Genomic DNA, 23,578 nt, shown 5'->3' on the forward strand with positions numbered 1-23,578 from the left:
GCTACAGGGGCCTGCGCGTAGGAAAGGAGGCCCCCAGCTAGAGAGGCCAGCCCTCCGATTGGTGGGCCCCGATCGCGGGCCAGGCCACATCGGAGACCCCCACAGGGTTGGAATCGCCCTCCCCCCCCCCCCCCCCACAGGCCCCCTGCCACCCGACCCTTCAACGCCGAGGTCCCGCCGGCTCAGAGTAGGTTAGAACGGCGGCGGGACTCATTTTTGTTCCTACGACCGCTCGGCCCATCTGTGCCGGAGAATCGCGGGGGAGCCGCGTAGAGCGGCCCGCGACCGGCGCCACGCCAACTACACCGGCGCCAATGGCGCCAATTCTCTGCTCTGCGGAGAATCGCGTGCCAGCGTGAAGGTGGCGTGGCCCGGTCGCGGGGATTATCCGGCCCTGCCCAGGGCTGGGAGAATCCCGCCGCTGATACCTCGGGCGAAATTCTCCCCCAACGGCGGGATGCCCGCCGACTGGCGCCAAAGCTGGCGCAAATCAGACGGGCATCGCGCCGGCAAAAAGGTGCGGAAGTCTCCGCATCTTTGGCGGCCTAGCCCCAACATTGAGGGGCTAGGCCGACGCCGGAGGGATTTCCGCCCCGCCAGCTGGCGGAAATGGCGTTTGTTGCCCCGCCAGCTGGCGCGGAAATGCGGCGCATGCGCGGGAGCGTCAGCGGCCGCTGTCAGTTTCCCCGCGCATGCGCGGGAGCGTCAGCGGCCGCTGAAAGTTTCCCGCGCATGCGCAGTGGGGAGAGTCTCTTCCGCCTCCGCCATGGTGGAGGCCGTAGCGGAGGCGGAAGGGAAAGAGTGCCCCCACGGCACAGGCCCGCCCGCGGATCGGTGGGCCCCGATCGCGGGCCAGGCCACCGTGGGGGCACCCCCCGGGGTCAGATCGCCCCGCGCCCCCCCCCAGGACCCCGGAGCCCGCCCACGCTGCCTGGTCCCGCCGGTAAATACCAGCTTTGATTTACGTCGGCGGGACAGGCAATTCCTGGGCGGGACTTCGGCCCATCCGGGCCGGAGAATCCAGCGGGGGGTCCCGCCAACCGGCGCGGCTGGATTCCCGCCCCCGCCCAATCTCCGGGAGCGGAGACTTCGGCGGGGGCGGGGGCGGGATTCACGGCGGCCAACGGCCATTCTCCGACCCGGCGGGGGGTCGGAGAATGACGCCCCTCATTTGCACTAGTCTGTTTTCTCGCTCAAAGAGGTTGTTTTGAAGAAATTAACACACACCACATTTCAAAAAAGGATGTTCATACTGAAATGTCAGGGATTAATGTTCTGTGGTGTGTTTAATTTGTATTTATCTCAGAATTTCAGCAATCTTACAATATTCAATGCAGTTAAACTGTGAGACAGTGAGATTGAGGTTTCTATGAACTTAATCATTCCAGACAATGTACGGTTTTTAAATCAAATCCATTACACTGAAAATGGCTGCTGGTCTGTTTTTGCATCTTGTTGTCTGTTTAAGGTTTAAAAATAAAGTCATCTTTGTTTTTACTTTTTACTGCTCGTTTTACACATCGCATTAAATGGCAGAGTTGTGGATCTCGGACAGAAACTCTTACATTTTTGTGGTTACACTTCGCACAAATAACAGTGAAAGTTGTTAAGCTTATAATTTTGTTCAGGCATTGCTTTTTTCCCGTGGCTTGGTGACACAGTGGTTAGCAATGTTACCTCACAGCACCAGGAACCCGGGTTCAATTCCGGCCTCGGGTGACTATCTCTGTGGAGTTTGCATTTTCTCCCCGTGTCTGCATAGGTTTCCTCCGAATGCTCCGGTTTTCTCCCACAGTCCAAAGATATGCAGATTAGGTGGATTGGCCATGCTAAATTGGCCCTTAGTGTCCTAATCTACGGGGCACGGTAGCACAGTGGTTAGCACTGTTGCTCAACAGCGCCAGGGTCCCAGATTCGATTCCCGGCTTGGGTCACTGTCTGTGTGGAGTCTGCAGGTTCTCCCCGTGACTGCGTGGGTTTCCTCTGGGTGCTCCGGTTTCCTTCCACAGGTCCCGAAAGACATGCTGTTAGGTGAATTGGACATTCTGAATTCTCCCTCTGTGTACGTGAACAGGCGCCGGAATGTGGCGACTTGGAGATTTTCACAGTAACTTAATTGCAATGTTAATGTGAGCCGACTTGTGACAATAATAAAGATTATTTTTTTTAAAAAGTTTATGGGGATAGGGTGGTGGCGTGAGCCTACGTAGGGTGCTCTTTCCAAGGGTCGGTGTGGACTCGATAGGCCAAATGGCCTCCTTCAGCACTGTAGGGATTGTATGATATAGGCATTTTGTTCAGTTTCTCACTACACTCTCTTCCTGTAAGTGGTGACTCATTCTGCAATACATTCCATTGGCAGTGGCAACCGCTCAGTAACCTGAGCAAGTAGCTACGCTCTGCATGTCTGTATGCTGAATTTTGGGGGGCTTTTTACCTGCAGAACTCATAGCCACATCTAATTCTGTGCTTACCACAAAGGAAAGACCGACCCCAGGAAAACTGGCTCATTTGCTATTTCTTCTCCCACAGTTCACAAATGCTGGTACAATGTTTGTCACCCCCACCACCACCCACCACCTAGCCCCCTCACTCCCCCCCCCTTGCCCCCAAACTATAGAAGGTGAATCAACCCTTACTAACCAAACTGAGATTGCTGCTTTGCAAATGATCCACCTTTCTGACTTTCCTCGGTGAATTTGACATTGGTGTTAAGTGCTGTGCAATTTGAGCTTGAATTTGAATCTACCAACGAACTGGGTTGAAATAGTTCAAAATCATTCCGCATGGGGCTGGGTTTACAAGAATGTTGCCAGGGCTAGAAAAGTGTGGCTATGAGGAGAGATTGGATAGGTTGGGGTTATTTTCCTTGGATCATAGATGGCTGAGGGGTGATGTAATTGAGATGTACAAAATTGAGAGGGGAAGAGATAGAGTGGACAAAATAAAATGGAGAATTATAGAACAAGGGGACATAGATTCAAGGGATGTGGGAGAAGGTGTGGAGGGGACATGTGGAAAACCTTTTTAGGCAGAGGGTAGTGCGAGCCTCGAATTCGCTGTCCGAGTTGGTGGTGGAGGCAGAGAACCTGAGCTCTTTTAAAAGGTTCCTGGATCTGCCCCTTAAGTGCTCTAAGTTACAGGGCTATGGATCTTGGCAGGAAGGTGGGATTAGAAAGGGCACCAGGGTGTCCTCGAGCTGGCATGGACAAGATAGGCCGAATGGCCTCCTTCTGTGCTGTAACTTTCTCCGATTCTATGATAGGGAATGAGGTCATTCCCTTTCAGAAAAATCTGACACCTGAATTGAAACAATTCATTCTTGGCAGTCACCTTTTCGCAAAGCGAACAAGTAGTCAGAATATGGAAAGCTGCATATAGCCCACGCACGCAACAGAATATGTTGTGGTGATAGCAACTAATATATAAAAATCAAAACACTGTGAACATAACGAGCAACCCCCCCGCCCTGACAATCCGCCACGATCTTTACCAGCACTTAATCTCCTCACAGGCATCTGTATTCTGATTTCCTAACTGGGTAATGATAAAATGTATCAAAAGACAAATGAGCAAGACATCTCCAGCTATCAGGTGATAATTTAGGTGTATTAAGCTTGACAATTGGGATTTGAGGCATTTTCAGCCGTTCCCTTGGCAATCATGAGAACTGGGACATAAGTGAATCGCTGCAATATTAACGGTCATGAAGGTAAAATCATCATCTGTCATGCTGTACAGAGCCTGCAAACCAGATGCCAATTTCTGTGCTGGACAGAACGGTGCTGACTATTCTGTTTTCCATTCTAAGTGCAGAAACCAACTAACAACATGCATAATTTTCCACACTGGGATACATCTGTGGTCAAATGGAGGAGGAGACCTGAGGGGCTAAATGACCAACTGGAGTTCCTATGATGGTGTCCTTGAATGGGATCATCAGTGCTCTATAACACTGGTGAAGAATATAATAATAATCTTTATTAGTGACACAAGTAGGCTTACATTAACACTGCAATGAAGTTACTGTGAAAATCCACCAGGCGCCACACTCCAGTGCTTGCTCGGGTACACTGAAGGAGAATTCAGAATGTGCAATTCACCTAACGAGCTTGCCTTTCAGGACTTGTGGGAAGAAACCAGAGCACCCGGAGGAAACCCACACAGACACGGGGAGAACGTACACACTCCGCACAGTGACCCAAGCTGGGAATCGAACCCGGGTCCCTGGCGATGTGAAGCAACAGTGCCAACCACTGTTTGCCCTCCCTCCCCGGAAGTTGGGTGTCTGATTTTTCTGGGTGCAAATGTTGAAGACTAGGAGAAAATACCTCTTTCCACATCTCGCTAAGCTGCAGAGGAATGAGGGGATCTGAGCTCATGCCTGCCAAAGGCACAAACTCAGTTCAGAGAGTGAATGCAACACACCACCTCACTGCTCCGATATTCTGCTCATTAGATGGTCAACACTGGGAAGTCTCGCAAAACCTGACAATAGAACTTGCAATTATTTTTTTAATGAATTTAGAGTACTCAATTATTTTTTTCCAATTAAAGGGGCAATTTAGCGTGGCGAATCCACCAAATCTGCACATCTTTTGGGTTGTGAGGGTGAGACCCACGCAGACACGGGGAGAATGTGCAAATTCCACATGATCCACTACATTTTGGTCCCAGACAAATTAGCAGCGTTTCCACCACACTCCTACCAGACCTACTGTAGGAGTACAACTGAAGGGCTGACAATTTTCAGCGAATGTGTGCTCTTAAGAACGACAAACAAGAAACGATTATATAAATACTTAAATTATGATGCATGACTTTACATTATAAAAAAAATAAAGACTCTGCTCCTTTAACAATTCTAAGCTTCTCTTTGACTGGCTCCAGCCTAGACACAAGCAGCATACAAAAGAGTTGACAATATACTGATGGAACCTCAATTTCATTGCGCACCTCAGCTTAACAATGCTTCTCAGCCAGTTCTGCAATATGATCACTTGTCGTTTAATATAAACCTTTACAGATAGCCAGGGAAAACCTAGCAGGGTACAGAGTTAAAAGGGCAGCACTTAGAAGGTCAGAGGGGCCACTCATTGAAGTGGCATTATATATCTGAGTTCCGAAGGGGAGGTCACTTCAGAGACTGCCACAAAGAAAGGAAGAGGGTGTTGCACTCTGCGGAGTAATGTGGAGCCGGCACTTCCCAGACCTCTAGTTGGCCTATTTTCAAGCACAGGCTGCTTTGGTAAAAATGTTAGCAGAATTGATTGTCGTAACCTGCTTGCGCTATCAGTGGGAAACCATTGAGGAAGAAAGGGCAGAAGCTTTTGACACAAAGGTTTTGGCCAATAACGTGTGACAGGATGAACAGATTTCCCCAGATGTTCCTGAAAATATGTGTCACTGTAATGGCTTATCTAGATACACAGTGATGATCCTGCAGAAATTCTCAGAAATGGCGGCACAGTGGTTAGCAGTGCTGCCTCACTGCACTAGGGACCCGTGGGTTTAGTTCCAACCTTGGTGACTTTGAGGACTTTGCACGTTCTCCCCGTGTCTACGTGGGTTTCCTCTGGGTGCTCCGATATCTTCCGACAGCCCAAAGATGTGCAGGTTAGGTGGATTTGCCATGATAAATTGCCCCTTCGTGTCCAGGGATGTGAGGGTTAGGTTATGACGATAGAGCTGGGTGGATGGGTGAGTGGACATGGGTAGAGTGCTCTTTCGAAGGGTCGGTGCAGACTCGGTGGGCCGAATGGCTTTCTTCTGCACTGTCAAGATTCTATGATGCTATAATTATGTCACATTATAATGCACCACTTCCCCAAGACCCTTGCTGAAATAGCTCATGTAAACCACCTTCATAACCCCTGGCCTCATAAAAATCAAAGGTAATCATGAGTTTTATGAATTAACACAACTTTGATCACTGCTAACAAACTATTACTGAACGCCTTGGTGGGTTTCAAACGGTACTGGTGAACTCAGACTCAGTAAAGACTTTGCTCAGCAGGTTGAAGATAGGCGATGATGCTCTTTATTTCAGAATACATTTAAAGTTGAATGCGATCTTTAAAGGAGCCCTTGAGGGCAAAAATTTTACTAACATGTTTAAGGGCTTCATTGAAATCTCAAACCTCAACTAAGTAATGAAGAGAGCACATTCACAGCCAGGCAATGTTTGAGACAGTGTACAGGAGAATCAGTGTTCAAACACCGCCAAAATGACAGCCATGTCCTTTTCAAACTGAATGCCACACAGAACCACATCAGACAGAAGGAAAGAACTATTCATCTGTATATTTGGTGCTTAAAGTGAAACTCTGGTAACTCCTTTACACTTACTTGTAGAAGGGGAATCACAATTTAGAGCAAAACACCTTCTGCATCCAAGAGCAAGATCAACATCAATTCCGACTCTGCAGAGGGAGCATGATTTCAAGAGTTGCTTGGTCGTAAAATATGAAAATTTAAAGAACAAAGCAAGTGTTCATTCCTGTCACCAGTAAACCCGGTAAAATCACTAACCTGTTTATACTAATTAATTGTCAGTTCAGGCAAAGGAGTTGTTCAAAATAGTAAGGTGGAAACTACACAAATGAGTTTGCCCTTTTTCTTTTATGGCATATTGGATTTTTGTTGGGCTTTGGCCATGCCAATTCTGATTCACCGCAGATTATTCAAGTGAGATGTCTGGCAAATTTTGTCATATGGGCACCACTGATAAATTGGAGTTTAGCAGTTCAGGAAGTTGGGCACACATGGCAGTCGTAATCAGAACAGAATTGTTAGAGTGGCCACTATGACTCTGTGAAACTGAAAGCAGCTTCTGGTCCCGTACAAGCACAGCGGAGCACAGATATCCATGGCTGGATATCCAGCACCTATCAGAGTGGGCAAGGTGGGAAGCAGGCTCCAGGTATCACACGAGAGAACCTGGCTGGGATCCTCTCACCCCGGGGCCGGGCCGGAGAATCGCCGGGACGGGCGTGAATCGCGCGACGCCGCCCCAACGTCAGTCCGCCGATTCTCCGGAGAGTAGAGAATTGGCGCCATTGGTGTCGGCGCAGCGCCGGTTGGAGGCCGCTCTACGGCCCCCACCCCCCCCCCCCCCCCAACGATTCTCGGCCCGGAGTGGGCCGAGTGGGCGTACAAAAAAAACCGAGTCCCGCCAGCGCCGTTCATACCTGGTCTTACCCGGCGGGACCACGGCGTTAATGGATCCGGGGGCGGCCTGGTGGGGGGGAGGAGGTGTCCGACCCCGGGAGGGGCCTCCGCTGTGGCCAGGCCCACGATTGGGGCCTACCAATCGGCGGGCCGGTCTCTCGGGCTGGGGGCGCGGAGAAGGGAGCCACCACGCATGCGCGCAATTGCACCGGCCCCACTGCACAGGCGCAGACCCGCGGCGCCCAACTGACGCCGGGATCGGCAGCTGGAGCAGCGTGGGTCACTCCAGTGTCATGCTGGCCCCCTGTAGCGGTCTGAACCGCTGATCCTGAGGCCATGTTGACGCCGTCGAGAAACGCGACGCGTTTACGACGGCGTCAACGCTTAGCCTCAGGATCAGAGAATCCCGCCTCCTGCGTCAGAACGCTGGTGGCAGGAAAATAACCACTGGTTATCTCAGCGGCGGGAGAGTAAGCAAGCAGGAAACTTGCCTATTATTGGTGGGAAACTCATAAATGTTCAAATTAGACCACTTGCATGCAACGTAAGTGTAATTTGTTGGGACTTTAAGCACTCTCCCTATTAAATAAAACTGATACGAGTCCCCCTTGCCTTCAATAACGCACTCAAGGGAAACCCTGCCATCCTAAAAATCCTGGACATGATTCTGCCTGCATTTATAATATATTATCCAAAATCCATCCATGCTGTAAACATGCCAGGTCAACAGTAACACCATTAACCACCAAGATAACAGCCATAGGGTGAAATTCTCCACCTCACGCCGTTGGCAGCGGAGTTCCTGATGAGACACAAAATCCCGCGGTTGTGAAGAAAACAAATGTTTATCCCGGGGCCGGCACCGATAGTTTCCGATGTTCTGGCGCCCCCATTGGTGGCGGGATTCAGGTACGTGCCCCGCTCCAGCGGGAGGATGCAAATGAGTAATTAAGACCATTTGCATCCACTTAACAAGCGGGGCAGAATATTCTCCGAGCCCGCGTGATTCTCCAGTCCTCTGGGCCAGGAATCACATGGGCGGGAATCACGGGCGCTCGTTGCCCTGACGTGGTGGACCTCGCCGTGGGCCAAGGGGGTAACTCTTCATGAATGTTGCCCCCGCAGTCCAGCCGCTGGTCACCCTTCCCGCCCCCCCCCCCACAATGCAAGACCTGCCCACGCCAACCCCACAAACCGATCCCCACCCACCTCCACAGAGACTCCCCTAAATAAAGAAACACCCCCAGGGATCCCAAATAGAGGGACCCCCCACAGAGATCTCCGAAATAAATATACCTCCCAGAGACACCATAAATAAAGGGAAACCCCCCCAAGACCCCAAAATAAAGGGATCCCACAAGATCTCCTAAATAAAGAGACCCCCCCCCCCCCCCCGGAGACTCATTAAATAGAGGGACCCTCTCAATCAAACAGCCCCTAAATATGGATACAGATAGGTTAGAAGAGTGGGAAATAATGCGGCAGATGGATTTTAACATGGGTGAGTGTGAATTCATGCACTGTGGTCGGAAAAATGGGATGGTAGAGGGATCTGGGCATCCTTGTGCATGAGTCATAGAAAACTAGCAAAAGGAATTGAGTATAAAGGTAAGGAAGTGCTTTAGCAACTATGCAAGACATTCGTGAGACCACACCTTGAGCATTGTGCACAGTTTTGGTTCCATTATTTGAAGAAAGGTGTAGTGGCATTGAAGGAAGTTCAGAGGAAGTTCACTCGGTTGCTTCCAGAGGTGAGGGGTTTGTCGTATGAAGAGCGATTGAACAGTTTAGGCATATACTCTCCAGAGTTTAGAAGAATGAGGGGAGATCAAATTGAGGTAGAGAAGTTGATAAATGGTATGGATAAAGTACACATGGAGCGGATGCTTCCTCTTGTGAGGCATTTTGGAACAACAGGTCATAGGATTAGGATTAGAGGAAGCAAATTTAAAATAGATTTGAGGAGAAGCTACTTCTCCCAAACGGTTGTGAATCCGTGGGATTCGCTACCCCAGAGTGCGGTTGATGCTGGGACAATGAGTAAATTTAAGAAAGAGTTAGACAGATTTTTAATTGGTAATGGATTGAAGGGTTATGGAGAATGGGAAAGGACTTAAGGCCAGGACTAGATCAGCCATTATCGAATGGCAGAACAGACTCGATGGGCCAACTGGCCTAATTCTGTTCCTATGTCTTATGAACTTATAAAGATAGAGACTCGCTCCCCACAGACCCCTGCCAGGAAGCCCCCAGAAAAGATACCCCTGTCAGGAAGTCCCCCAGAATAGAGATCACTGTCTGGAAGCTAGAGAACAGTCCATGCAGAGGCAGCGAAAAAGAATACTACTTTAACACACACCTGGGCAATGCACCTGCTGGCTCAGACAGTGGAAGCAGCACCTGTAAATTCCTGGAAAGAGAAAACCAGTCAGCTGTGCTTAAACCCCCTCACATCTGTGGGCTGCAAGCCATTCATTCATTACTCTTTGATATTTTGATATTGGCTCCGATTGACAGTTTCCACATACCCCAGCTGTCAGCAATGTTCCATTCATCTTCCCTCACACTTGAGTAACTCTGAAGTGCTCTAACCGCAATGTTTATCAACATCAAGCTTTGATTAACACGTCCTAGACCACTCCAAATGCAATTAAGTGTTTCCCATCAGCTCCCTTCACGCTTAAGGCATTTTGAAGTGGTCAGCTGGGAATTTGCAGCATTTAACTCTGCTTTGTTTAGGGGGTCACTGGAGGGGGGGGGAGGGTCGAATCACCCCCATACTGGTGGTGAGAGGAGGAGGGAGACCCAGAAAATCTGGGTGTGGCAGGCTGAATTGCGATGCAGGGGGTGGGGATGTGTGCGGAGGCCAGGCACGGAACCTCGCTATCGTTTCATCTGCTCAAAATGGCAGCCTGACAGCAGGTTTTCCCCTGGAATCCCTTGCAATTCTTGCCATGCATAATTTTGCCTGCCGAAGGATTGGGAATCGCTTCCTGATTTGTGCTCCCTTCAGCTCCGACGGCAGAAACTAATCTCCCAAAAGGAGGATTTGACCCATAATTTTTTTTCCACGCATTTCGCTATAACATAACAGAACCTGGTTGGTACTAGACAGTAAACTTCAAGTTGGTTTAGAAGTTCACAAATCGAAAAACTTGTGAGAAGCATGACTTGGAAACATTTTCAACCAGGTTTTTTTCATTAATCTGCTGCTAATAATATTGATGTTCAATGAAAGACTTTTCCCTAAAGCAGAAAAACAACTTAGCCAAGGTTCATTGAAACCTTTGTGCTACCACACAGCCAACATCCAACCAGAAAGCTCCAGTGGCTCCAGTGATTGCACCTCAGCGCATTTGTCAAATAACAATTTTATGCCAGTAACATAATGGATGGAAACGTTAGCAGCACTGGGCACATTTATTTATTTATTTTATTGGCAAGATATTTTACGAATGACTTTGTAACTTTTGTTTCTGCTCCAATTTTCTCTCTTTCCAGGTTGAACATGGAAGGCATTGAGTATAATCCCAGAGGCAGTCCAGGCCCCTGCTGCTTCTTTGCCTGATTATTCTTCATGAGCGAGCCTGGATTGCGAATGCCAGCAGGGTATTCAACTGTGTGGTCATCAGAGCTGAAAGCAACTACACCCGCCATTCATGCATGTATATTTCCGATATTCATTCCACGATGCACAATCAGGAGTAACAACACAGGCCAATTTTTGAGCTAGTTTGCTCCAGAGCATTCTATAGCATCTCAAAAACTGACAAATTCAGCCAGACCACAAGCACACCGGGGAGGATCTTAATTTGTATGGCAACAGCATAATCCGCTTACCCGGTGAGCCTTTGCGAAGTGATGCGGCATATTATTTTTGTTATTGATTAATGACCCAACAAGTAAAGTGTTTGGAACTTGGCAAATACCCAAATGAAAACTCTTGATCACAACAACATTCCTGCAGCTCTCCCTGTCCATGAAGGCAAACATATAGCTTGAAGGTTTGGTAAGAATTGGGCAGCACAGTAGCACAAGTGGATAGCACTGTGGCTTCACAGCGCCAGGGTCCCAGGTTCCATTCCCCACTGGGTCACTGTCTGTGCGGAGTCTGCATGTTCTCCCCGTGTCTGCGTGGGTTTCCTCCGGGTGCTCCGGTTTCCTCCCACAGTCCAAAGACATGCAGGTTAGGTGGATTGGCCATGATAAATTGCCCTTAGTGTCCAAAAAAAAAGGTTAGGAGGGGTTATTGGGTTACGGGGATAGGGTGGAAGTGAGGGCTCAAGTGGATCGGTGCAGACTCGATGGGCCAAATGGCCTCTTTCTGCACTGGACATTCTAATACATTTTAAATGACTCTTTTTTTAATGGTAAAACCATTTATTCCCATTTGGAGTAAGATGTCACGGCTGTACAAATGTTACAGGATAAATGACAGGTGAATACCTTCAGCCTATCAAGTGACACTAACAAAGCTTGCATTTACATGGCACCTTCCACACATGGCACCTACCACATAAGAAAACTATTCATAGAGGTGAATATGGATGCCAAGCAATGATGGAGAAGAGGTACACAGGCTGGTTTAGCACAGGGCTAAATCACTGGCTTTGAAAGCAAACTAAAGCAGGCCAGTAGCGTGGTTCAATTCCCGTACCGGCCTCCCCGAACAGGCGCCGGAATGTGGCGACTAGGGGCTTTTCACAGTAACTTCACTGAAGCCTACTTGTGACAATAAGTGATTTTCATTTCATTTCATTTCATTCAAAAGCACATACCACAGTTTGCCTTTTTGTTCACTAGATGAATGACAGGTTCAACAGTTGTTGGCCTGGAATCTCAGGATAGTTCTCAGGAAGCCAACATGCTGCTGACACTCATATGTGACCCAAACTTGCCCGAACAGCTCGAGTGCAGAGAAAGCCAGGGGACAGCCAGGGTCCCTTTTGAGAACATGAGGGATCTGCTGAATCTGAGGTTTAATTGTCGTGGGTAATGATTATTTTGGACATCCAAAGAGTAACCATAAATTAAAAAGTCAAAGATTTTCTCTCATTTGGAGCAGACAATAAAAGTTTGCAGATTTGCATGAGATTTTGTTCATGGCCATCGCCAATGGCAATGGGATTGCAGGGAGCTAAGCAAGATGTCTGAAGTTTCAAACCTGCGAATGCGGGATCTTTTGTTCAATGTTCATCTGGTCACCAGCAATTCACCTATTTCATCTGAGGCACCATGGCACCCAAGAGGAGCATTCAGCACCTGATCTTCATCATGCAAGGCTTCAAAATGCCACTTGACAGGTGCCTCTTGACCAAGTAATGCCAACTTTCTAGGAGTTTTGGCGTGAAGAGTTAACCTTCCTATTCTACATAATACCAATACCCTAATGGTTAAATTGTTACTGGCTCAAATGGCTAAATTGGTGTCAATCTTCAGTGTTGAGAATGCTGCAAGGTGGCTGATGGAGCCATCAGATCTCCCAACATCATCTCGATCAGGTGTTAAAGTTCAGGCCAGGCAGGGCTGAAGCGCAAAAGGAACAACTGGAACAACCTATTATGATGATCAGAGCACAATCTCTGCTATGTTAACAAAGAAGAAATCAGACCAGCGGTGTTCCTGGGTGTTCTGGCATTTGACCAGATTTGGCACTGTGATATGCCATTCTCCCAATCAATATACCCAATAAGCTGATTTGATGGATTTCTTGGCAGACGATGGACGCAGCAGTTCCCAATATGCGCTTCTCCAGGACTTGGTTTTTCAGCACATCCTTGTTCCTCATTAACGTCAATGAGATCCCAACACCTAATTAAATAATTAGTGCCTCCTCAGTTTTTCCAATGACAATTCCATTTGGGTATCATCAGAATGTTGAAAAATGAAAATCGCTTATTGTCACAAGTAGGCTTCAATGAAATTACTGTGAAAAGCCCCTAGTCGCCACATTCCGGTGCCTGTTCAGGGAGGCTGGTACCCCTGAATGTACAAATTTTGGATCAACCTACTTTCGAAATGTGACCATTCAACTCGATGCACAGATTACAAGGTGAAACAATCCACGTTCTCACTTTTCCTGATTGATTTACCTGAACAACTACAAACAATGTAAGGCAGACTTCTGAGATTCTAGCAGAATGGCTGCACAAAGCAAGGATTAATGTGACATGGAGGGAGAAACAGAGCTAAGATAGATTATGAGAGTAAACTTGCTCAGAATATAAAAACAGATAGTAAAAGTTTCTACAAATACATAAAACAAAAAAGAGTGGCTAAGGTAAATATTGGTCCTTTAGAGGATGAGAAGGGAGATTTAATAATGGGAGATGAGGAAATGGCTGAGGAACTGAACAGGCTTTTTGGGTCGGTCTTCACAGTGGAAGACACAAATAACATGACAGTGACTGATGGAAATGAGGCTATGACAGGTGAGGACCTTGAGAGGATTGATGTCACCAAGGAGGTAGTGATGGGCAAGCTAATGGGGCTAAAGGTAGACAAGTCTCCTGGCCCTGATGGAATGCATCCCAGAGTGCTAAAAGAGATGGCTAGGGAAATTGCAAATGCACTAGTGATAATTTACCAAAATTCACTAGACTCTGGGGTGGTCCCGGTGGATTGGAAATTAGCAAACGTGACACCACTGTTTAAAAAAGGAGGTAGGCAGAAAGTGGGTAATTATAGGCCAGTGAACTTAACTTCGGTAGTGGGGAAGATGCTGGAATCTATCATCAAGGAAGATGGAAATTGCCCCATTGGACAGACGCAGCATGGGTTCATAAAGGGCAGGTCGTGCCTAACTAATTTAGTGGAATTTTTTGAGGACATTAACAGTGCGGTAGCTAACGGGGAGCCAATGGATGTGGTATATCTGGATTTCCAGAAAGCCTTTGACAAGGTGCCACACAAAAGGTTGTTGCATAAGATAAAGATGCATGGCATTAAGGGGAAAGTAGGAGCATGGATAGAGGATTGGTTAATTAATAGAAAGCAAAGAGTGGGGATTAATGGGTGTTTCTCTGGTTGGCAATCAGTAGCTAGTGGTGTCCCTCAGGGATCAGTGTTGGGCCCACAACTGTTCACAATTTACATAGATGATTTGGAGTTGGGGACCAAGGGCAATGTGTCCAAGTTTGCAGACGACACTAAGATAAGTGGTAAAGCAAAAAGTGCAGAGGATACTGGAAGTCTGCAGAGGGATTTGGACAGGCTAAGTGAATGGGCTAGGGTCTGGCAGATGGAATACAATGTTGACAAATGTGAGGTTATCCATTTTGGTAAGAATAACGGCAAAAGGGATTATTATTTAAATGATAAAAAATTAAAACATGCTGCTGTGCAGAGAGATCTGGGAGTGCTAGTGCATGAGTCGCAGAAAGTTGGTTTTCAGGTGCAACAGGTGATTAAGAAGGCAAATGGAATTTTGTCCTTCATTGCTAGAGGGATGGAGTTTAAGACTAGGGAGGTTATGCTGCAATTGTATAAGGTGTTAGTGAGGCCACACCTGGAGTATTGTGTTCAGTTTTGGTCTCCTTACTTGAGAAAGGACGTACTGGCACTGGAGGGTGTGCAGAGGAGATTCACTAGGTTAATCCCAGAGCTGAAGGGGTTGGATTACGAGGAGAGGTTGAGTAGACTGGGACTGTACTCGTTGGAATTTAGAAGGATGAGGGGGGATCTTATAGAAACATATAAGATTATGAAGGGAATAGATAGGATAGATGCGGGCAGGTTGTTTCCACTGGCGGGTGAAAGCAGAACTAGGGGGCATAGCCTCAAAACAAGGGGAAGTAGATTTAGGACTGAGTTTAGGAGGAACTTCTTCACCCAAAGGGTTGTGAATCTATGGAATTCCTTGCCCAGTGAAGCAGTAGAGGCTCCTTCATTAAATGTTTTTAAGATAAAGATAGATCGTTTTTTGAAGAATAAAGGGATTAAGGGTTATGGTGTTCCGGCCGGAAAGTGGAGCTGAGTCCACAAAAGATCAGCCATGATCTCATTGAATGGCGGAGCAGGCTCGAGGGGCCAGATGGCCAACTCCTGCTCCTAGTTCTTATGTTCTTATGTTCTTATTAATCCTTAAGGTCGGTGACCCTTTATTTAACACACTCACCTGAAATATTAACTCTGTTTCTCTTCTCCTTAATTTATCTCCTTTTGTTAACTCACTACTGTCACTGTTGACAAGGAAGAAGCACAGAGGACAATTTCAAAGTTTGCTGATGATACAAAACTTGGGAGCATTCCGAAAGTGACAAGGCCAAGCCTGAAATATTGGCCAGGATTCTCCACAATCGTGCCCGGCGCGGGGGCGGAGAAAGGGGCATCAGACCTGCGACGCATTCCCGCGATTCTCTGGCGACCGTAGAAGCGCCGCCAGTCGTGCGCGTGTGGTCGACGCGGCGCCGGTCGGGGGCCGTTGAAAGTGGCCCCCGCTGTGATTCTCCGCGGGCGACCAGCCAAGTTTCCGCCGGTGTGGTTCAGTATGGTTCCACCTAGCGGGAGCTCGGAGTCCCGGCTGCGGTGGCCGTCCTGGTGGGGGGCTGGGAGGATTCGTCACTGGTGGGGGGGGGGGGGGGCTCCATGATGGCTAGGTCCGCGATCGGGGCCACAGGCACTAAGTGGGTTGCTCCTTAGAGACCAGCATGGACTCGATGGGAGGATGGTCTCCTTCTGAGCCATAAATGACTCAATCACTCTCCTCAATTCTTTTCAGATTTTTTTCTATTTAAACTTTCCACCAAAGAACATGTGAAAATGTTTGTTAAAAGAGTGCGTGCTGTGCTTCATAGATAACCAAATATTTTGCAGACCTTCAGGGCAATCTGTTTTATATGTCGCATTTGGATGCATTTGGATCCTCTAATCTACAATATCTAACTATGTACATTTATTAAATGCTTGCTTCTATTTCACTTGTTTTGCTGTGCTGCGGGCTTATTTGTTTCTAAGTGATGTGTAGCAGAGTGAGATATTGGGCCAGAATTCTCCAACCGTTGCGATTCACTTTTTCCGCCAGCAACGCAGCCCTGTCCGTGGGTTTCCCGGCGGCATGGGTTGGCCTCAAAGCGAAATCCCATTGACGAGCAGCATGAAGACAGAACCTCGCCACCAGCAAATGGTGTGCCACCGAGAAACATGTGGCTGGAGACTGGAGAAACCAGCCCAATATTCGAAGTGTACTGCATCGTGAAACTATTCTGGGATGCTTTTCCACACTGAACTTCTATTATAACTCCTTTGTGACCATTTTCGACACTGATCTAAAGACATGTAAATTAATTTGAGAATTCTGGTACACTATTGCTTTGCTGTATCGGATACAATTTCGAAAGAATGTATCTGAAGAGGACAATCAGAAGGATAAATTGATTGTTAATTTACTGGACCACTCACTATGAATACTTCCCATAGGATCAACAGAAAATCAATCAACAAGAGACAAGGCGGAGAAGACTTCCTGTGTATACAGTGTTATTGACTGGATTGCATGGCCGATAATTTGACATGATTATTAGTCAACAGACATGAAAACAAATTGGTTTATTAGTCAAATTCAGAATAAGTGACCCTATTCTGCTTGTGGATAAACTTCTCACTGATCTGCATGCAAGCAATACTCTGTTCTTCAAAAAATGAAACGGCTATCATCAGCAGGCCTAATGTGATCCTGTCTCACTTCTTACAAATGCAACACATTGATAAAGGATAGCACGGTCGGCATTAGCTGAGGCTCATTTTTGACATACCCACTCTTCAGTCAGGAGGTTGTGGCTTCAAGCCGCATAAGTTAATAGACTTGTGTATAATAGCGGCGAGGCCCAGGTTCGACCCCGGCCCCGGGTCACTGTCCTTGTGCAGTTTGCACATTCTCCCCGTGTCTGAGTGGGTCTCACCCCACAAACAAAAAAGATGTGCAGGGTAGGTGAATTGAGCACACTAAATTATCCCTTACTTGGAAAAGAAATGAATTGAGTACTCTAAATTTATTAAAAGACGAGGGTCTTGTGTATATAACTGAGGCCCGCAGAGTTTTGACAGAAAACTGAGGGAATACTACACGGTCAAAGGTGCAATTAGGTGTTAATGCAAGGGCTCACCTGCGCTTTCAGGTGCACATAAGAAGGTTTTGACTTATTTTTCAGAGGTTGCCACTTTCCTGATGTCCTCGCCAACATGAATTCATCGACCAACATCACCGAACAGAATATCAGGGGCGAGATTCTCCGTTTCTCAGATTTTGAGCTAAATCAGTGGTATTGAAGATCTCAACACACGCAAGTTCTTTATTTCTTAATACCTAAGGAAACATTGTCGAAGTATTGTATTTCAATTACTTTTTCAACATGTAAATTATCGAAAGAGATACACTGAGGGGTCTATTTTCTGGGAACGGCGACTATGGGAGGGATCCCTCTAGTCAGGGGTTCTTCCTGGGGGGGCCCTTTAGTTAGAAGTGCCCTGTGGGGGCTCCCTTTAGTTAATGGGTCTCTCTGGGGGTCGTGTTAGTTAGGGGGTCTCTGTGGGGGGGTTCCTTCAGTTAGGGGGTTTCGGGGGGGGCTTCCTATCAAAGGGGTCCCTGGAGGATCTCACTATTAAGATGGTTTCTGGAGTGTGGGGTGTGGGGGCGCCTGGTAGAGGAGGGGTGGGCAGTTAGTGGCGGGAGGGTGTCCTTCGGATGGACTTTGGGGGCAACTCCCATAAGGAATTACTCCCTTGGCCGACCACGAGGTCCATCATGTCAGGGCCACGCTGGTAAATACCAGGGACGGGATTCTCCGCAATCGGCGCGGTGTCCGTCGACCGGCGCCAAAAGCGGCACGAATCATTCCGGCATCGCGCCGCCCCAAAGGTGCGGAATTCTCCGCATCTTGAGGGGCCCAGCCCTCATCTTGAGGGGCTAGGCCCGCACCGGACTGATTTCCGCCCCGCCAGCTGGCAGGAAAGGCCTTTGGTGCCCCGCCAGCTGGCGCGGAAATGACTTTGCCGTGCGGCGCATGTGCAGGAGCGTCATCAGCCGCTCACGGCATCCCCGCACATGCGCAGTGGAGGGGATCTCTTCCGTCTCCGCCATAGTGGAGACCATGGCAAAGGCGGAAGGAAAAGAGTGCCCCCACGGCACAGGCCCTCCCACGGATCAGTGGGCCCCAATCGCGGGCCAGGCCACCATGGGGGCACCTCGTGATCGCCCCGCACCCCACCCAGGACCCAGGAGCCCACCCATGTCGCCTTGTCCCGCCGGTAAGAGAGGTGGTTTGATTCTCGCCGGCAGGACAGGCATTCCAGCAGCGGGTCTTCGGCCCATCGTGGGCCGGAGAATTGCCTGGGGGGGCCTGCCAACCGGCGCGGCGCGATTCCCACCCCCGCCGAATATCCGGTGCCGGAAAATTCGGCAACCGGCGGGGGCGGGTTTCACGCCAGCCCCCGCCGATTCTCCGACCCGGCAGGGGGTCGGAGAATCCCGCCCCAGAAGTGATCCACGCCCACATGATTCCCGGCCCAGAGGACTGGAGAATAAAGGAGGGTCAGAGAATCGGGTGGCGGACCCGCTAAAATTTACCTCCTGCCTATGGCACGCGGTCATGAACCTCCATGCCACTGCCAGTGGGGGAGTCAGAATATCATGTTCCGGCACTGATCCCGATTTTCCTCTGATGCCCGATTCTCCATCCCACCGGGAAACGCAGTTCGGGTATCCAGGAGAGAGAATCAAGCCACTAATCTTTGAATTAATAGCGACTGCCTGATATTTTGGTGGAGCACAAAATGATTACATTCTTTCTAGCTAACGAAGAAGAAATGGGTTTGAAAAAGGCAAAGTTCACAATACTAAGTAAATACTGCTAAACTCGAGAGATGACTAAACATCCACAGAAGAACATACAAAATAGCAGCGGGAGTAAACAACAGGATCCATCGACTGATCCGCCATTCAATAAGATCGTAGCTGATCACTCAATAAGATCATAGCTGTAATATGTGGGGTTGTTTGAGAAGGAGTACAATTTCAACAGTTTATTATAAAGATTTTCAGCAGCTCTCACACGCCATGCCTGTAGCCATGCTGGTGAGAACCCCTGCTCACCGCACCCCATAGATAGTCATAGTCATAGAATTTACAGTGCTGAAGGAGGCCCGTTGGCCCAACAAGTCTGCACCGGCCCTTGGAGAAAGCACCCTACTCAAGCCCACCCCTCTACCCCTATCCCCGTAACCCAGTAACCCCACCTAACACTTTTTGGACGCTAAGGACAATTTAGCATAGCTGATCCACCTAACCCGCACATCTTTGGACTGTGGGAGGAAACTGGAGCACCCGGAGGAAAACCACGCAGACACGGGAAGAACGTGCAGACCCCACACCGGCAGTGACCCAAGCCAAGAATCGAACCTGGGATCCTGGAGCTGTGAAGCAACTGTGCTAACGGCTATGCTACCGTGCAACCCATCACATCATGTCATGTTAATGCATGCACAGGTCATGTTAATGTATGCATGAATACACATTCTAGATTGGATCCCGTCACCAGTGAGCGTCGCACCGAGGAACACACGTCTGGCGGGTTGGAGAATCCAGCCCAAGGACTACGACTTCAACAGTTTATTATAAAGATCGGCAGCAGCTCTTACATGCATGCAGCCATGCAGGTGAGAGCTTAATCATCGCATCACTTCCGGTGCTCAAGTCTAAAACACTACTACTGTACAGAATTAACATGAGGTAAATGGGCAGCACGGTAGCATTGTGGATAGCACAGTTGCTTCACAGCTCCAGGGTCTCAGGTTCGATTCCGGCTTGGGTCACTGTCTGTGCGGAGTCTGCACATCCTCCCCGTGTGTGCGTGGGTTTCCTCCGGGTGCTCCGGTTTCCTCCCACAGTCCAAAGATGTGCAGGTTAGGTGGATTGGCCATGATAAATTGCCCTTAGTGTTCAAAATTACCCTTGGTGTTGGGTGGGGTTGCTGGGTTATGGGGATAGGGTGGAGGTGTTGACCTTGGGTAGGGTCCTCTTTCCAGGAGCCGGTGCAGACTCGATGGGCCAAATGGCCTCCTTCTGCACTGTAAATTCTATGATCTATAAATATGAATTAACAGGAAAGCTGTGGCCAATCACATCATACTGCATGTTAAATAATAAATGTAATGAAGACATACCCCATGGATGTCTCAGGAACTCACCCAGAATACATTGATTGGCAATATTGCGTTAAAATTCTGTCTCCCTCATCAGGAATTTCATCTCTTCATTTCAACGATTTAGCCTCTGAATTCCCCCAAAAGCCACTCTGACTCAAATTGCCTCAACAACTGCTGAGCTCTCCCTTTAGTCTCCGAATCAACCGAAGGGAGGTTTGCAGTTCCACCACTGAACAAATTCACGGCGACTTGAAAATGGGCAAGGAAAAGGTGCACATCAACATTGGACATGTCGACTCCGGTAAATCTACAACCACTGGCCATCTCATTTACATATGTGGTGGAATTGATGAGAACCATTGAGAAATTTGAAAAGGAAGCAACAGAGATGGGCAAAGGATCTTTCAAATATGCCTGGGTCTTGGATAAGCTGAAGGCTGAACGTGAATGTGGTATTACCATAGATCTCGCTCTGGAAATTTGCAACTTCAAAGTACTACATCACCATCATTGATGCCCCTGGACACAGGGACTTTAACAAGAATATGATTACTGGGACATCACAGGCTGACTGTGCTGTGCTGATTGTTGCTGCTGGTGTGGGTGAGTTTGAAGCTGGTATATCAAAGAATGGACAAACGAGAGAGCATGACCTGTTGGCCTACACCCTGGGTATGAAGCAGCTCATTGTTGGTATCAACAAGATGGACTCTACTGAGCCACCATACAGCGCAAAACGATATGAGGAAATCACAAAGGAAGTCACCACATACATCAAGAAGATAGACTATAATCCAAATACTGTAGCTTTTGTCCCCATCTCTGGTTGGAATGGTGACAATAAGCTGGAAACCAGTTCAAATATGTCCTGGTTCAAGGGTTTGGAGATTACTAGGAAAGAGGGCAAGGCCAGTGGACACACTCTTTTGGAGGCCCTCGACCACATGCTACCTCCAGAACATCCTGTAAGCAAATCACTTTGTCTCCCCTTGCAGGATGTCTACAAGATTGATGGTATTGGTACAGTACCAGTGGATCGTTTTGAGGCCGGTATTATGAAACCTGGTATGTTGGTGCACGTTTCTCCTGTCAATCATGTCACTGAAGTGAAATCTTGCCACTGAAGTGAAATACATCATGAAGCCCTTTCGGAAGCCTTACCTGGTGACAATGTTAGTTTCAATGTGAAGAACTTTTCTGTTCAAGATATCCGTCAGGGTAATGTTACCAGTGACAGCAAAGTAGATCCACCAATGGAAGCGTCTTCCTTTGTTGCACACCACCCTGGACAAATTGCTGCTGGCTATTCCCCAGTACTTGATTGCCATACTGCCCACATTGCCTGTAAGTTCAGTCACTTAAAGGAGAAGGTTGATCGTCGTTCTGGCAAGAAGTTGGAAGATAGTCCAAAATTCATTAAGTCTGGAGATGCAGCCATCGTAGATATGACTCCATCCAAGCCCATGTGTGTGGAGAGCTTCTCTGAATACCCACGCGTTTCGCTGTCCGTGACATGAAACAAACTGTGGCTGTAGGTGTGATCAAAGGTGTTACTAAGAAGGAATGTGCTGTCAAAACGACCAAGGCTGCAAGTAAAACATTAAAGAAGTGAATATCACCATTGGCCACTCTGATTCAGCAAGCCCAGTTGAGACTGACACCACCAAAACGTTTGTTTGTTACCAGCCAAATATGTGTATTGATGAGGGACTGGATAATGATTAAAATGCATAGAAAGAAATTCAGAAGGAAATGGTAAGGAATGGTGGAATCCTGATGTATTTGTAAACGCCCTTTTCACTTAGGTGATAACTGTTTTTGTTGTGTAACAACTTAAAACTAATAAATATACAAAACTTGTTGACTAACAACCGCTGAACTCTTAATGGTTCAATCTCTTCTGTGGAGTCTGCATTCCACGAGATTCAAAAAGCTTCACCCCTGCCTCCAATTACCAGCGCACTTCCAACTCTTTCACAGGCTCACTAAGTTGGCATTGCCCTGGGTTTCTCTGATACGCCATGCTCCCGGCGAACTTCCTGGAAAGGAACCCGTGACCTTCCACCACCTTGTCAGCTCCCCAGGACTTCGCTGAGCCCTCACTGCCTGGAGCTTTCCAGGAGCACCCGGGGCTTCTCTCTGAGCTACAAATCAGCCAGATTCCAAAATTCCAACCCTTCTCCCAGATAGCGCACAAATACATTGAAACCACCCATCGCCAAGACAACATCTCCTTTCATGGTCCGCTGAATGCTTTTAAATTAATTTCAGTCTAACTCTCAAAATAAAACACCTCTCTGGACTGCACTTCTTTGCATACAATGTAGACATTTTCCGGGGACTAAGTCCCCACGCCGGCGGGAAAACTGAGGCGAACCACTCCGGCGTCAATCGCCCCCGGAAGTGCGGAATTCTCCACACTTCCAGGGGCTAGGTGGACGGCGGAGGGGTTGGCGAAGGGACTGCGCGAGTTCGCCATGCGCCGAAGGGTCGGTGTGATCTCAGGCATGTGCGGAACCGCCAGCATGGTTCCGCGCATGCGCAGGCAAGCTGGCATATTCTGGCGCATGTGCAGGGGGTTGTCCTCTCTGCGCCGGCCATGGCGGAGCCCTACAGGGGCCAGTACGGAATGAAGGAGTGCCCCCACAGCACAGGCCCGCCCGCAGATCGGTGGGCCTCGATCGCGGGCCAGGCCACCGTGGGGGCCCCCCCCCAGGGTCAGATCCCCCTGCGCCCCCCCCGAGGACCGTCCCAGCCGACTTACCTGCCAGGTCCCTCCGTGTTGGACCATGCGTAACCCACGCCGGTGGGACTGGCCAAAAATGAACGGCCGCTCGGCCCATTGTGGCCCGGAGAATTGCTGGGGGGGCCGCTGCCAACGGCCCCCGGCCGGCGTGGTGTGTACCACGCCCCCACCCGAAAAACAGCGCCAAAGAATACGGCAGCTGGTGTCAGGGCGGAATTCGCGCCGCCCCCCGGGATTCTCCGACCCGGCGGGGGGTCGGAGAACCCCGCTCGTGCACGTCACCAGTTCTCACACTACAGGAAGCCCGCCAAAAGTTTTCAGGTCCATGTCTTCTATTCTGACTGTATTTAATTACCATGAATTGCCATTTTCTTTCAGATGTTCTGAAAATCACTGAAGACCAGCATTTCAGTTACCTTCACAACAACGATCTTCGCAGAGATAACCATTACCTCTAAAATATTAACGTGAACCATGAACCAGATATTGTCACAAGCAATTGCACATGTATCAACATACATG

General features: G+C 48.5%; 1 protein-coding gene and 1 pseudogene across 6 annotated transcripts in view; one reads left to right on the forward strand and one right to left on the reverse strand.

Annotated features, from left to right (window-relative positions):
• LOC140384679 (leucine-rich repeat-containing protein 4C-like) overlaps nucleotides 1–23,578 on the reverse strand; it is a 1,407,047-nt gene that overhangs the window by 870,941 nt on the left and 512,528 nt on the right. The window lies entirely within an intron of this gene.
• LOC140384678 (elongation factor 1-alpha 1 pseudogene) lies at nucleotides 20,566–22,080 on the forward strand (annotated as a pseudogene).

Source organism: Scyliorhinus torazame, chromosome 10, assembly GCF_047496885.1.
Source record: "Scyliorhinus torazame isolate Kashiwa2021f chromosome 10, sScyTor2.1, whole genome shotgun sequence".
Lineage (NCBI taxonomy): Eukaryota > Metazoa > Chordata > Chondrichthyes > Carcharhiniformes > Scyliorhinidae > Scyliorhinus > Scyliorhinus torazame.